The 16,262-nt window shown below is 45.0% G+C and overlaps 1 protein-coding gene across 1 annotated transcript in view; it reads left to right on the forward strand.

Annotated features, from left to right (window-relative positions):
• The first annotated feature begins 5,475 nt into the window (after positions 1-5,475).
• Positions 5,476-16,262, forward strand: part of LOC135011397 (retinol dehydrogenase 7-like) — a 52,317-nt gene continuing 41,530 nt past the window's right edge. Inside the window, exon 1 of the mRNA XM_063952456.1 lies at positions 5,476-5,584. The gene's annotated coding sequence lies outside the window, so the exon portion shown is untranslated. The remainder of the gene's footprint in view (positions 5,585-16,262) is intronic.

Below are 16,262 nucleotides of genomic sequence, written 5' to 3' on the forward strand. Positions count from 1 at the left end.
GGCGGCCACAGGGCATGCTGGGAGGGATCCGATCGGATCCCTCACACAGCGCCGCGGAGAGAAGCCCATAGGCTTCTATGGACTATCGCCAGCTAAAGCTGGCGAACCCCGCCGCGGCGCTGACCAGCCGGACGGGGCTTAATACATCAGGAAAATGCGGTAAACAGGGGGTTTACCGCATTTTCTGCTTAGTACATCCGGCTCCGTGTGTATGCACACTGTCGGAGGCCTTACCTGGATTCCTTGTTTACGTTCTTTCTTTGCTTTTCTCTTTCCCAGATTATTTATATTATTTAATCTGGAGGAGGGTGGAATTGGGGGTAACAGAAACCTCTGGAGGATCCTGATTCCTGGGTGATATGAAGGCTAACAGCAGTGCAGCTGTGTCACTAATATACTCCTAGTCACTGCTGTGACACACTGAGCAGAGCACAGCCCCACACAAGCAGACTCCGTCCTGGCGTCCCAAGTGCGATACAGCCGCCTATGCACGGGCTGGACGTATCACCGATTGTTTTGTTGCTAACTGTGGATGTATAGGGCGTCCATAGCCTGTAGTACACAGTAAAAGAGTGTGTGGATGGATCACGTGACCGTTGTGGCTGCAGACTGTGATAGCCTGATAACAGCCACAACTGTAGCTTCATGAAACACTGGATCCCTAGAGCCCTTGCTGCAATCTGCAGTCTTGCTGCTGTGTGTATGGCTGGCACAATACAGCAGTACATCAGCCGTGGGTACACACCTCTTGTAGTGTGTACCAAGCATGTGGGCCTAATTCAGCATGGGTTATAGAGGTGAGAAAAAACGCACATCTACAACCCATTACTCTAACATGCGTGGGGATGCCCAGCACAGGGCAAGTCTGCCCCACATGCCGGGTCCTGCCAGGCATGCAAACATGCGAGCTCATCGCACGATGGCGATGCTCTCGCATGTTTAGGGTTGCCCTCTGCCTATGCAGCCTAGCTGCAAAGACAGACAGCTACCTGCCTTGTTTAGGTTTGCAGCGCCTGTGTTGGCTGGACGGCTCCCCTAAAACACCTCCGCAATGCTCCCTCCCGCCCCACGAATGCCACTGCTTGTCAATCAGGCAGAGGCGTTTGCACATGTGAGATGCCGTTGCATCTCACTGTGGAATAAATGTATGAAGCAGTGATAAGAGTGGAGAAGTGAGCCAGTGGAAAAGTTGCCCATGGCAACCAATCAGCTCTGTATAATGTTATAGTATGCAAATTCTAAATGTTACTTCAATACTGATTGGTTGCCATGGGCAACTTCTCCACTTGCTCACTTCTCCACTTTTATCACTGCTTCATACATTTACACCTAAGGGGTGCATTCAATAAGAGTCAGAAACTGCCGTCTTGTTGGAAAGACGGCAGTTTCCGACTGGAATAGGTCAGAAGGGGTTTCCGACCTATTCAATAGGGGCACATTTTTTCCGACAAGTCGGGAAACCCGACTTGTCGGAATGCTGACGGAAAGCAGGTGGATCGGCGGAATACCCGCCGATCCACCTGCTGCTGATGGAAACGGGGCCAAATCCAACAGATTTTGGCCCCCTTTCCGACAAACTCAATCCGACTTGAAAACAAGTCGGATTCAGCTGAGGAAACGGGGAGCGGTGCGGCGGGCTACGGGGATGAGAGGTACCTTGATGGCCGTCCCCCGGCCAGGCACCTGCCTCCCCCACCGCCGCAGACCCCCGCTGCCAGCTCCGGCCGCCGATCGCCACACTGCTCCCCCCGCCGGCCGCCTCATGCTGCTCCCCCCGCCGGCCAACGCACGCTGCTCCCCTGCCGGCTGCCGCTCTCTGCTCCCCCCACCGCTGCTGTTAGCGCACCCGGCAGCCACTGACAGCAGCGGCAGGACAGGACACAGAGAATGGCCAAATCCGACAGTCGGATTTGGCCGCACTTTGAATAGGGGTTGTCGGGTCCATTCCGACAACTGCATGTCGAAATGGCACCAACTCTTATTAAATATACCCCTATGTGTGCACGCCCAGTCCGGCTTCTGCGGATGCGCACACTGCAGAGGGCTTCAGCATTCCATGCTGAATTAGGCTCTAAGTATGCTGTGAAAGAAACAGACCTAGGGGGTAAATTTACTAAGGTCCCGATTTTGACCGAGATGCCGTTTTTTCATCAAAGTGTCATCTCGGTAATTTACTAAGCAATAATCACGGCAGTGATGAGGGCATTCGTAATTTTATGGAAGTCCAACCAAAAAAATACAAATGAATACACCATCGGTCAAAACGCGGCTGTTTAAGTATGAATCTCGGTAATTTACTAAGAAGTGCAAAGCAAAAAAAAAACAAACACTGCCGTGAAAAATTACAACTCGTAAAAAAGTGCTAAAAAAAAAACAGACCTGCTTTTTTTTTCCGTGATTGGATAGGCATGCAGGGATCCATGAGATCCGTGCATGTATATCAGTGGGAAGGGGTGGGAAAGTTGTTATTTTATTTAAAAAAATTGCGTGGGGTCCCCCCTCCTAAGCATAACCAGCCTCGGGCTCTTTGAGCCGATCCTGGTTGCAGAAATATGGGGAAAAAATTGACAGGGGTTCCCCCATATTTAAGCAACCAGCATCGGGCTCTGCGCCTGGTCCTGGTTCCAAAAATACGGGGGAGAAAAAGAGTAGGGGTCCCCCGTATTTTTAAAACCAGCACCGGGCTCCACTAGCTGGACAGATAATGCCACAGCCAGGGGTCACTTTTATATAGTGCCCTGCGGCCGTGGCATCAAAAATCCAACTAGTCACCCCTGGCCGGGGTACCCTGGGGGAGTGGGGACCCCTTCAATCAAGGGGTCCCCCCCCCAGCCACCCAAGGGCCAGGGGTGAAGCCCGAGGCTGTCCCCCCCCCATCCAATGGGCTGCAGATGGGGAGGCTGATAGCCTTTTGTGATAATGAAAAGATATTGTTTTTAGTAGCAGTACTACAAGGCCCAGCAAGCCTCCCCCGCATGCTGGTACTTGGAGAACCACAAGTACCAGCATGCGACGGAAAAACGGGCCCGCTGGTACCTGTAGTACTACTACTAAAAAAATACCCAAAAAAAGACAAGACACACACACCGTGAAAGTAAAGATTTATTACATACATGCACACAAACATACATACATACTTACCTTATGTTCACACGCAGGTCGGTCCTCTTCTCCAGTAGAATCCAAGGGGTACCTGTTGAATAAATTCTACTCACCAGATCGCGGGTCCCAGGGTCCTCGGGGCATCTATTTGTAATCCACGTACTTGCATAAAATAAGAAAACGGAAAGCCGAGCCACGAACTGAAAGGGGCCCCATGTTTTCACATGGGACTCCTTTCCCCGAATGCCAGAAACCCACTCTGACTGATGTCTAAGTGGGTTTCTTCAGCCAATCAGGGAGCGCTACGTTGTAGCACTCTCCTGATCGGCTGTGTGCTCCTGTACTGAGTGACAGGCGGCACACGGCAGTGTTACAATGTAGCGCCTATGCGCTCCATTGTAACCAATGGTGGGAACTTTCTGCCCTGCGGTTGACCTAAAGTGACGTCACCGCTGAGCAGAAAGTTCCCACCATTGGTTACAATGGAGCGCATAGGCGCTACATTGTAACACTGCCGTGTGCCGCCTGTCACTCAGTACAGGAGCACACAGCCGATCAGGAGGGTGCTACAACGTGGCGTTCCCTGATTGGCTGAAGAACCCCACTTAGACATCAGTCAGAGTGGGTTTCTGGCATTCGGGGAAAGGAGTCCCATGTGAAAACATGGGGCCCCTTTCAGTTCGTGGCTCGGCTTTCCGTTTTCTTATTTTATGCAAGTACGTGGATTACAAATGGATGCCCCGAGGACCCTGGGACCCGCGATCTGGTGAGTAGAATTTATTCAACAGGTACCCCTTGGATTCTACTGGAGAAGAGGACCGACCTGCGTGTGAACATAAGGTAAGTATGTATGTATGTTTGTGTGCATGTATGTAATAAATCTTTACTTTCACGGTGTGTGTGTCTTGTCTTTTTTTGGGTATTTTTTTAGTAGTAGTACTACAGGTACCAGCGGGCCCGTTTTTCCGTCAAATGCTGGTACTTGTGGTTCTCCAAGTACCAGCATGCGGGGGAGGCTTGCTGGGCCTTGTAGTACTGCTACTAAAAACAATATCTTTTCATTATCACAAAAGGCTATCAGCCTCCCCATCCGCAGCCCATTGGATGGGGGGGACAGCCTCGGGCTTCACCCCTGGACCTTGGGTGGCTGGGGGGGGGACCCCTTGATTGAAGGGGTCCCCACTCCCCCAGGGTACCCCGGCCAGGGGTGACTAGTTGGATTTTTGATGCCACGGCCGCAGGGCACTATATAAGAGTGACCCCCGGCTGTGGCATTATCTGTCCAGCTAGTGGAGCCCGGTGCTGGTTTTAAAAATACGGGGGACCCCTACTCTTTTTGTCCCCCGTATTTTTGGAACCAGGACCAGGCGCAGAGCCCGATGCTGGTTGCTTAAATATGGGGGAACCCCTGTCAATTTTTTCCCCATATTTCTGCAACCAGGATCGGCTCAAAGAGCCCGAGGCTGGTTATGCTTAGGAGAGGGGACCCCACGCAATTTTTTTGGGGGATTTTACAGTGTTTAATTTAAAAAAAAAAAAAAAAAAAATGAACTCCAGCACGGATCACACAGATCCGGCCGAGATTCATTGTAAAAAAGTCGGCAGTGTTTTGCTAATCACTGCCGTAAAAAACTGAAAAAAAAAAACGAATGACATCGACATCGGAAAACCCGAAAAGGCAAAATACGGCAGCTTAGTAAATCCATCGTAACAAATTCAAAAAGTTGCAGTTTTACACTTTCGATGTCATTCGTGATTATTCTCCCACCAAATCGGGAGAATTACGAATCTTAGTAAATTTACCCCCTAGTTTCCTCCCATGTCTGTGCTGTAGAAAAATATGCTTGTTGGCGGTCTCAATCGGTCTTATGACCATTAGCTTGGAGAGCAGATGCTTGGCCCTGCCCTCCCCTGTAAGATAAGCTGAGTGAATTTTCTTTCACTTTACCTTGTTCCAGTGGTAATCGGGAGACTTGCTCATCCACCAAGCAGTTGTTGCTAGGTAACAAGCCTCCCGACGAACAAAAAAGAGGGTGCTTCAAGTGTATTAGCCATCCTAGAGCATCCTGAACCCATAGCCAGGCCATGTTAATAAAGAACTACAATAAACCCTGTTATATCAACAAGATGCCTTTTTAACAGTTAAGCTGTTCTTTTTATAAAATGTTAAAATGTTATATACAGTATGGTACAGTATATCAAATTTATAATGAAAAGTGAGTAAAAGTGTAACCATATTACCTGCAATTTCTATTAAAAAAAAGTTAACACACAAAAGAAAACCATCCTCAAATTGCACAATCTTTTTCCTGGCAAAGCTGTATAGCCAGGTTTATATAATTTGTTCTCTGATTAGTTGTCCCCCTGTTATTGCTCAACGTTACGCTGTGTGACTTTTAGGAGATCACTTTCCCTCTCTCTACAGTGACTGTGGACTGTACCTGTGCTGCACAGAATCAACTTAATATCAACAAGCAAGGAGGTGAGTTCTACACAAATTAATTTACATTGAAGAGCTATCAGCTCTTCTAGACATTATAGTTAGGGCTTTGCGGTTTCCCATAGTTTGCCCCATGTTTCCTATTGGTACTCTTCTCTTAGCAAATTTTATTTTATGCTAATTTTCGACCAACAGCGTCGCTTAACTAGCAGATCTGTAGGCCCTCTGTGCCGTATCCCCCAGCAGATTGGGAAAATTCCTCACCTCCAGAACTGTACAACTTTTTGCCCCAGTATTGACAGCTAGGAGAAGTTCTAATCTGAACAGCTGCACAAAAACTATTGCAGCGCTGACAGGTGGTACAGGTTTGAATAGTTGTATTTTACTTCATATGGTACATATAAACAATGGCTTGTATTGCCTAATAATGCTTCCACTCTTGTGGATGATATATACCAGTTGTTCTATATCAGGCATTCCCAACCACGGTCCTCAAGGCACACTAACAGTGCAGGTTTTAGTGATATCCAGGCTGCAGCACAGATGGTTAAATCAAAATAACTGAGGTGCTAATTAAGTCACCTGTGCTAAGCCTGGATAGCACTAAAACCTTTAAACAATGTTCCTCCTCTAGCCGTGGTAGTACTGAGATCCCGGGAGGGAAAAAGGAGGAACTCTGTTCTGATTCAAAGGGAAGGATTCGAACATCTGAACATTGAACGTTCTTCACAGAACATACAATTATCCTGTAACATCCCAAGGTGCGCATATCTGCACTTTGTACATTGTTTAAAAGTTTCCTTGGAAGTGGGGGTGACCACTTCAGCGGAATTTGCAGCACTGCTGTGTTGGAGGGCTGGTTCAAAAACTTTTTTCTAATACAGCACTAAAACCTGCGCTGTTAGTGTGCCTTGAGCATACCTCCCAACATGACCCTTTCCAGGAGGGACAGAATGCTCTGCTTCTGGACTTTTCTCTTAATGTATGATTGTCTGCACCTGTGTTGAACAGGCTACTGGATAAGAAAGGTGTTTCAGCACAGGTGCTGGCAATCATAAATTAAGAGGGAAGTCCAGGAGCAGAGCATTCTGTCCCTCCTGGAGAGGGTCATGTTGGGAGGTATGCCTTGAGGACCGTGGTTGGGAATGCCTGTTCTATATGAAGTATAAGCCATACTTGCCTACCTGACCCTCTCCATGAGGGAGAAAATGCTCTGTTCCTGGACTTTCCTGGTAATGTATGATTGCCATCACCTGTGGTGAAACACCTTTCTTATCAATTAACTAGCTCACCACAGGTGATGGCAATCATACATTACCAGGAAAGTCCAGGAACAGAGCATTTTCTCCCTCATGGAGGGGGTCAGGTAGGCAAGTATGGTATAAGCATGGGGAGATTTCAGTGTCAGGCCAACCCATCAGCATAGTGTAAGGTGTTCTTAATCAACACCTCATTGAGTTCCATGATACTGTACATTGGAGTTGATGTATTAAGCAGTGAAAAGAGTGGATAAGTGGACCAGTGAAAAAGTTGCTCATAGCCACCAATACGCTTTGAGGTAGCATTTATCAAGTGCATTCTATGACATTATGGGTAGAAGAATTTGATTGGTTGCTATGGGGCAACTTCTCCACTAGTCCACTTTTTACTGCTTGATAAATTAGCCCCTGTATGTTATATTATATTGTGCTTGACAATCTGATCATTATTAGATATGTTGGAAAATGCCCCAAAAATGTACAGGCAACAAATGTCAAAATGGCTGTTAATAAGTTGTACTAAACCTTTGGTTTAATAAAACTAAAGAAGTAATTTGTAAAAAAATAAGTTCTCAGTGCCACTTATGAATGTAGGAAACTTGGAAAAAATATGTGTAGAATATAGTGTATGAGTTGTGTGTCAATAAATAAATAAATATTGCACAGTACTACTTACTAGTCAGCTAAATCTTCACAGAGGCCTCAGAGAAAAGCAACCCTCATCTCCATACCTAATCCCCACCTCCCCCCCTCACACCTCCAGCAACACTATTCACCACCCACAAACATCTACCGGCATGGAAGTTCCCCATATTTTCAAATAACCAGCACTGAGCTGAATGCTATAGCAGGGAGGCCACAGTTAGGGGATCCCACTGCCATAATCCCTCAGAATGTTCTCACTTGCCAAAAATGGTCACTTGCGGACACTGTTATAGAAAAGAATAGGGAAGCGCTGATTGGCCGAGAGCACGGGAAAGGTTTCTATGGCTGTGTCAACTCTCAATCAATCAGTGCTTGGGTCTGTTCAGTTTGATTTTTCTTTACCAAGACATCGTGGATGCCTACTTGGAACGAAGAGGGTACAATCAATGGAGTTTGTAAGTAATAAAGTAGAGAAGGAGGGCAGTGTGGGGAATTTTTTTAAGAAAAATTACTAATTATTTGGTATCCGTGTCAAGTCTTTATTGAAATATTTTTTTACAGGTGGACTACAAGCGCCAGCAATCCCTTAATATCTGAGCAAGTGGTTCTACAAGTGCCATCATGCTGGACTAGGCTTGCTAGGATTTGTAGACCTTCTGAATTTTTTTTTATCTCTTTATATAGCATTAACTCTGCACTCTCTCTAGGTGCGGGAAAAAGCTGTGGGCTTTCAGCCAGAATAGGCAGGTAATACAGGGAATTTCATGTCCAGTTAGAGGAGGCAGGGCTAAAATGACACATCTTGCTTTGTTTTAGTCTTGTCCCTTCCCCACTGACCTGCGATTCGCCAGGGTTGGGCCTAGTGACATGATGAGCCCGCCTCTAAAGTGGTCAGCTGTATCTCCTCTACAGGACAAGCCTGGAGAGGAAAAACATAAAGTTGGCAAGTATGAATCACGATCTAGACCATCTATAGTGTATTACACATACACTATCCAGTGTATTGTCACGGATCGGGGTCAGGGGCGCGGGGAGTGCCGATACTTACCCATCCGGGCGCTCTGGCAGGGACCCTCCGGCGGTGGTGCAGTTTGCTGGCGGCGGGCGTTGACTGCAGGCAGGAGTCCGGGGAGCAAGGTCTGCCTGCAGAGGTCTCTGGCTCTGGGTGCCGCCATCTTGGAAGTCAGGTGACCTCAGGAGTCAATCACATCCCACTGACAGGGGGATCCTCTGGAGCCAATCAGCAGCTGCTTACAGGTTTATAGAATTTAAGCTTTTTAGGAGTGGTTGCAAGTGCACCGTCTTACACCAGCTGCTGGGTGATTCAGTTCTCTGTGCTCCGCAGCCTCAACTGTCTAGTATCAGCTACTCCTCCAACTATCCCAGAGGGCCAGTTACTCACAAGCGGCTGTCTACAGACCCAAACTACGGTTCTTACCATCTGCAATACGGTTCAGTCTCCCACAGCCTTATCCCAGTCTCACCACAGCCACCGCATTTACCAAACCCACAGGAGGCAACTGCAAGTCCAGGCCATGGTAACCTGATTCCGGCTTCCCGTATTACCCTGTTTACCGATACCACAGTCACGTCTGTTCCATCCCTTCATCTGCTATTTATGAAAAGAACTTTCATTTGGCCGGCCCGGTTCATTCCCAGTAACTCAGTGCATTCCGATCCCCTGACTCCAGTTCTGGATTCACAATTGTCGACCAGCCTGACATGTATAATTAGACCAATGTGTGCATACTGTATATGTCCAGAGCTTCCCGAGATTAAAAATGGAGGGAACGCAGCAGATATTTCTATGTTCTATTGAGTTATCTCCATTTTCAGCAGCAGAAGCGGTCTCCATAGGTTTCTGCTGGTGTTGACATGCCATAGGAATCCTCCCAGGCAATGGCAACCACACATGCACTGCCAGCAGATCACATATATGGAGAATGGTGTCAGAGTTCTAAAGAAGAAGTGAAGTGATCGCATTTGTCATCACTTCACTTCATGCACATTACAGGGTCAGGCTACTTTTGGAACTCCAGTGTCTGTTTTTAATATATTTGGGCAGTACATAATTTCTAACTGTCACAAAATGCAGCAATAAGAAATTGTAATTATATGATGTAAAACCAAATAATGAATAAAAATGCACCTTATTCTATATATCTCATGAGCAGGGCCCAGGGCCTCCCCCCCCACCCCCCTTTTACTCTCCATGCACAATCCATGTCCCTAGTGCACTAACACTCCTGCATGTTGTCAATGATTCTTCCTGTCTACCCACACCAGTGCACTGTGTCATTGAGTCAGTGCACTGTGTCATTGAGTGAGACTGTTTTTTTGTCAGTCACAAAGGTGTCTTATTTCATGTTTAGGCCATGGTAAGGAAACCTGTGAAACTACATGTGATGTTAGTGTATTAGAATGCTTAATATTTGTACACACTCCCTTACTAATGTTTGTAAGCCTGTATCTTCAGTGATGGTCCCTGGGACCAGGGGAATGCTGGGAAGTGGGGTGGTCCAGTGTGCAGTGTGCCTGGAGTTGGAGGGAATAAACCGCACAGCAGTGAACTCACATGTTCTGTGTCCTGATGACTGGATTTACAAACTTATAAACAAAACATGGTGTCAGAAGAAGTTTAACTTGGACTGCTAGTGCTCTCAGAGTGTGAAATGAATCTTGCAGAAGTCTGTGGCTGTGATACTCTGTGTCTGCAACCTGCCGTGTGCTCCTATCTTCAAACAGTGAGTAACCATGGATAAACTAGCTCCTCCAACAGGCATGCTGATGTCTGGTAACTTGTCTGAAAACTGGAAAAGATTTAAGCAAAGGTTTAATATATATCTTGCTGCATGTGGAGCTGATTCAGAGGCTGACAAAACGATGGCATCCATTTTCCTCCATGTGATAGGAGAGGATGTGCAGGACATTTATAATAGTTTTCAGTTTGGTGAGGGGCAGAATATGGTGCTATCTTCTATAATGCAAAAGTTGGAAGATTATTTTGTGCCAAGGAAAAATGTGACATATGAAAGATATAAGTTTTTCACATGTGATCAGAAGTCTGTAGATGGATTTGATCAGTATGTTACAGAGCAGCAATCACTCAGAAAAACCTGTGAGTTTGGTGATTTAAAGGATTCACTGATTAGAGATCGTATTGTCTGTGGAATACCTGATAATGGACTCAGAGAGAGATTGCTGAGAGAGCAAGACCTAACACTAGAAAAGGCAGTGACTATGTGTAGATCTTCAGAAATAACTAGATTTCAAGCCAAAAAGTTACACAAGGAAGCTGATGTGCATGTAGTGCAGAAAACAGAGCCATGCAAACCTCCATTCTCAAGAATGAAGCAGTCTAATCCACAGTATAATAAAGAAATGTGTAGTAGATGTGGAAATGCTCACAATCCTAAAATGTGCCCAGCTTATGGTAAACCTGCATGAAATGTGGTAGACTTAATCACTTTGCCAAATGCTGTAAAATTAAAAGTAAAACAACCAAAGTGCATGCTGTTAAACAAACAGATGACTTCTTTGTGGATTGCATTGAACTTTGCAGTTCAGATAAGAAAGAATGGATTGTCCCTTTAACTGTGAACGAGATTGTAATTCCCTTTAAGCTTGATATAATATCATTTCAAGACTATAAGACTTTTAGAGTAAAACCTAAAATTCACCCAGCCAAAGTGAAAGTTACAGGGTACACTGGGGAGGAAATTCCTGTGAAAGGTACATGCTTAGTGACACTGAAATATAAGGGACAACTGTTTAAAACATCTCTACTGATTGTGGATAAAAATGTGCAACCGATTCTAGGATTAAATTCCTGTGAGAAACTAAGCTTGCTAAAGAAAGTTTTTATAGTGAACAAACCACGATTCTAGAAAGTTCCAACATGGTCGATGAAACACAGACTGTGTATGAAAGACCCAAAAGGGAAATACGCAGACCTGAGAGACTCATTGAAACGTGTTAGATGATGTTCTTAATATGACGTTGTTAATTGTTGCATTGAAGCGTACAGGGCTTATCTTTAAAGAAAAGAGGATGTGATGTTAGTGTATTAGAATGCTTAATATTTGTGCACACTCCCTTACTAATGTTTGTAAGCCTGTATCTTCAGTGATGGTCCCTGGGACCAGGGGAATGCTGGGAAGTGGGGTGGTCCAGTGTGCAGTGTGCCTGGAGTTGGAGGGAATAAACAGCACAGCAGTGAACTCACATGTCTCTGTGTCCTGATGACTGGATTTACAAATTTATGAACAAAACACTACACATGACAGCATGCAATTGTAAGGGATCCCAAACAACTGTATGGGAATGCCAAACAACTCAACCAGTCATTAGCTACTGGAGTAATTCCAGAGAACTGGAAAAGAGTGAACATAGTCCCACTGCATAAAAGTGGAAGGAAGAGGCAAGCAACTACCAACCAGTAAGCCTTACATCAGTAGTAGGGAAATTGATGGAAACACTCTTAAAAGAAAGAGTTGTAGATTATCTCCAATCCAGCAATTTACAGGATCCCAAACAGCATGGATTCACTGAGGGGAGATCATGTTAAACAAACCTTATTGACTTTTCTTGACTATGTGACTAAAGTAATTGATAAAGATGGAGCTGTAGATATAGCTTATCTAGACTGTAGTAAGGCTTTTGCCACTGTCCCACATCGCAGTCTGCTAAATAAACTCGAATGCTTAAGATTGGATACTGAGATGGTTGAATGGATAAGATCTTGGTTGCAGGATAGAAAACAGAGAGTTGTAGTAAATGGAGTGATTTCACAGGAGGGAACGGTGGAGTACACCAGGGATCTGTACTTGGACCAGTGCTTTTTATATCTTTATTGGTGACATTTCAAATGGCATTAAAGGGAAAGTATGCCTTTTTGCAGATGACACAAAGGTATGCAACAGGGTAGACACACCAGGAGGGGTAAAACAAATGAACAAATGATCCTTTTAACAAATGAGGGGTAAAGGGATCTAGGTAGACTGGAGGAATGGTCAATTGTTGGCAATTACAGTTTAAGGCCAAAAAAAAAAAAAAAAAGCAAAATCTTGCACTTGGGTCTCAAAAATCCAAAGGCTAAATATAGTATTAATGGCACTATAATGAAAACTTCTGAAGATGAAAGGGATATAGGAGTCACTATTTCAGGTAACTTAAAGGCAGGTAAGCAATGTAACAAAGCAATGAGGAAGGCTAGTCAGATGCTTGGTTGAATAGGGAGAGGAATCAGCAGCAGAATGAAGTAATAATGCCACTGTATAGGTCATTGGTACAGCCTCATCTAGAATACTGTGTTCAGTTCTGGAGGCCATATCTTCAGAAGGATATTAATACATTAGAAACTGTACAAAGAAGGGCAACTAAAATGGTGCATGGCCTACATCACAATACATACCCAGATAAACTAAAAAAAACTCAATATGTATAGTTTGGAGCATAGAAGGGAAAGGGGTGGACATGGCAGAAATACTTTCAAATACTTCAAGGGTTTTAACAAAGTCCAAGAGGGCAACATTGTTCAAATGAAGAGTAGTAAAAGGACAAAAGGACATGCACTGAGACTGGAGGGAGGTACAGTACTTGTCAAAAGTCTGAACACACCCCCTGAAATCGAAAAGAAGCTTGTTTATCGTACATTCTGCTACTTGTGCATGAATGGAGTATGATAAAAAATAACAAAATATATCATTGTTTTGAGCGAAGAAGGTTATTCTTTGTGGCAAATCCACAAAAGGCTGAAGGTATCCGTTGGGGCCATGCGTTGGGCTATTGAATGAAAGTCAAAAATGGGTCAAAATGTTACAAGAAAACAAACTGGTCGTCCAAAAACAACAACTGTTCATGAGGACCACTTCATTGTGACTACTAGCAAGCGTAACAAACGTTTGACTGTTCCGGAAATAAGAAGGGAGTTGCGAAAAAGTCGTTTCCAGCCTGTATCCGATAGGACGGTGGCCAGGCACTTGCAGGAATATGGCCTTAGTGGTAGTGTTGCGGTAAGAAAACCACTTCTATGTGCTACAAATGTAGCAAAAAGGTACACATGGGCTAAGAAGCATAAGGATTGGACTGAGGAACAGTGGAAGAGGGTGCTTTGGACCAACAAATCAAAATTTTTACTTTTTGGCTCGCATCGCTGGTCTTTTGTGCGCCATCGTCCAGGTGAGCACTTTCTCCCAGACTGTGTAGTGCCAACAGTTAATCATGGAGGGCAATGTGATGGTTTGGGGATGTTTCATGGGCAACCAAGTTGGTGACTTAGTCAGAATCGACGGAATAATGGATCAAAAGGTGTACCACAACATATTAGTGAGTCATGCGATTCCCTCCGGAAGGCGACTTGTGGGTCAGAACTTCGTTTTCCAACAAGATAATGATCCAAAACATACATCCAAGTTGTGTACTAATTATTTGCAAAAAAAAAGAAGACACTCAAGTCGTAACAAAAATGAAATGGCCACCTCAATCACCAGATGTTTCACCCATGGAGCTTTTGTGGGAAGAACTAGACAGGGAAGTCCGAAAACAGATGCAACACTGAGGGCCTCTGGAAGGCTCTTCAAAGCTGCTGAGTCGAATGGATTGCCAAAAGCTGGAAAAATTTGTAAATAGGATGTCAAGGATATGCAAAGCGCTTATCAAAGTTAAGGGTCGTCACTTCGCTGAAAGCAGACTACCTAAATAAACTTGCCTAAACGTCAAAACAAAGGTTTTTTTGTTTCCTTATTGTTCAAACAATTGTTTATTTTGTAAACAAAGCCAATAAAACAGTGTTTATTTCTTTACTGTGCAGTTAAATTGAAAATTCCTTAAACTAAACTGGTGTGCTCAGACTTTTGACAAGTACTGTAGGTGCAGGGGAAATTTGAGGAAAAACTACTTCACAGAAAGGGTAGTGGACAAGTGGAATAGCCTCCCATCAGAGGTAGTAAAGGCTAAGATAGTAGAGCAATTTAAACATGCATGGGATAGACATAAGGATTTACTTACAGAGAAATAAGGATCAAATAAGGTTTGAGGTAAAAATATGGTAAAAAAGGGGCAGACTACATGGGCCAAGTGGTTCTTATCTGCAGTCAAATTCTGTTTCTATGTAACTCTATGGGCACGCCAAGGAACTGTACATGAATGCCAACAACTGTGTGGGAATGCGATTCTGGAAGTGCTCTATAACAATAACATAGTCCGGAATGGCGCTCTTGAACCTATTGCTTTAAAAACATACTGTAACTTAGTGTACGTATGTATAGTGGCTACATTGTATTTTTTTTTTAAATGCAAAAACCTATAAACAGTAAGTGTATTGAAATAACAGTAAGTGTATTGAAATAGGCTTTATTCAAGGTATAAAGCAGGTTATAAATAATATATGATTGCAATCTCTTTATCAGAAAAGGAGGTACTGTCATATCACTTGTGCAATTCATATGGGGACGGCTTCATTAAGATCCTACTGCTGTCAGGGCCGCCATCAGGGGGAAACAGAACTTCAGTCTAGAGATGAGCGCCTGAAATTTTTCGGGTTTTGTGTTTTGGTTTTGGGTTCGGTTCCGCGGCCGTGTTTTGGGTTCGAACGCGTTTTGGCAAAACCTCACCGAATTTTTTTTGTCGGATTCGGGTGTGTTTTGGATTCGGGTGTTTTTTTCAAAAAACACTAAAAAACAGCTTAAATCATAGAATTTGGGGGTCATTTTGATCCCAAAGTATTATTAACCTCAAAAACCATAATTTACACTCATTTTCAGTCTATTCTGAATACCTCACACCTCACAATATTATTTTTAGTCCTAAAATTTGCACCGAGGTCGCTGTGTGAGTAAGATAAGCGACCCTAGTGGCCGACACAAACACCGGGCCCATCTAGGAGTGGCACTGCAGTGTCACGCAGGATGTCCCTTCCAAAAAACCCTCCCCAAACAGCACATGACGCAAAGAAAAAAAGAGGCGCAATGAGGTAGCTGTGTGAGTAAGATTAGCGACCCTAGTGGCCGACACAAACACCGGGCCCATCTAGGAGTGGCACTGCAGTGTCACGCAGGATGGCCCTTCCAAAAAACCCTCCCCAAACAGCACATGACGCAAAGAAAAAAAGAGGCGCAATGAGGTAGCTGTGTGAGTAAGATTAGCGACCCTAGTGGCCGACACAAACACCGGGCCCATCTAGGAGTGGCACTGCAGTGTCACGCAGGATGGCCCTTCCAAAAAACCCTCCCCAAACAGCACATGACGCAAAGAAAAAAAGAGGCGCAATGAGGTAGCTGTGTGAGAAAGATTAGCGACCCTAGTGGCCGACACAAACACCGGGCCCATCTAGGAGTGGCACTGCAGTGTCACGCAGGATGTCCCTTCCAAAAAACCCTCCCCAAACAGCACATGACGCAAAGAAAAAAAGAGGCGCAATGAGGTAGCTGTGTGAGTAAGATTAGCGACCCTAGTGGCCGACACAAACACCGGGCCCATCTAGGAGTGGCACTGCAGTGTCACGCAGGATGTCCCTTCCAAAAAACCCTCCCCAAACAGCACATGACGCAAAGAAAAAAAGAGGCGCAATGAGGTAGCTGTGTGAGTAAGATTAGCGACCCTAGTGGCCGACACAAACACCGGGCCCATCTAGGAGTGGCACTGCAGTGTCACGCAGGATGTCCCTTCCAAAAAACCCTCCCCAAACAGCACATGACGCAAAGAAAAAAAGAGGCGCAATGAGGTAGCTGACTGTGTGAGTAAGATTAGCGACCCTAGTGGCCGACACAAACACCGGGCCCATCTAGGAGTGGCACTGCAGTGTCACGCAGGATGTC

This window comes from Pseudophryne corroboree, chromosome 2, assembly GCF_028390025.1.
Source record: "Pseudophryne corroboree isolate aPseCor3 chromosome 2, aPseCor3.hap2, whole genome shotgun sequence".
Lineage (NCBI taxonomy): Eukaryota > Metazoa > Chordata > Amphibia > Anura > Myobatrachidae > Pseudophryne > Pseudophryne corroboree.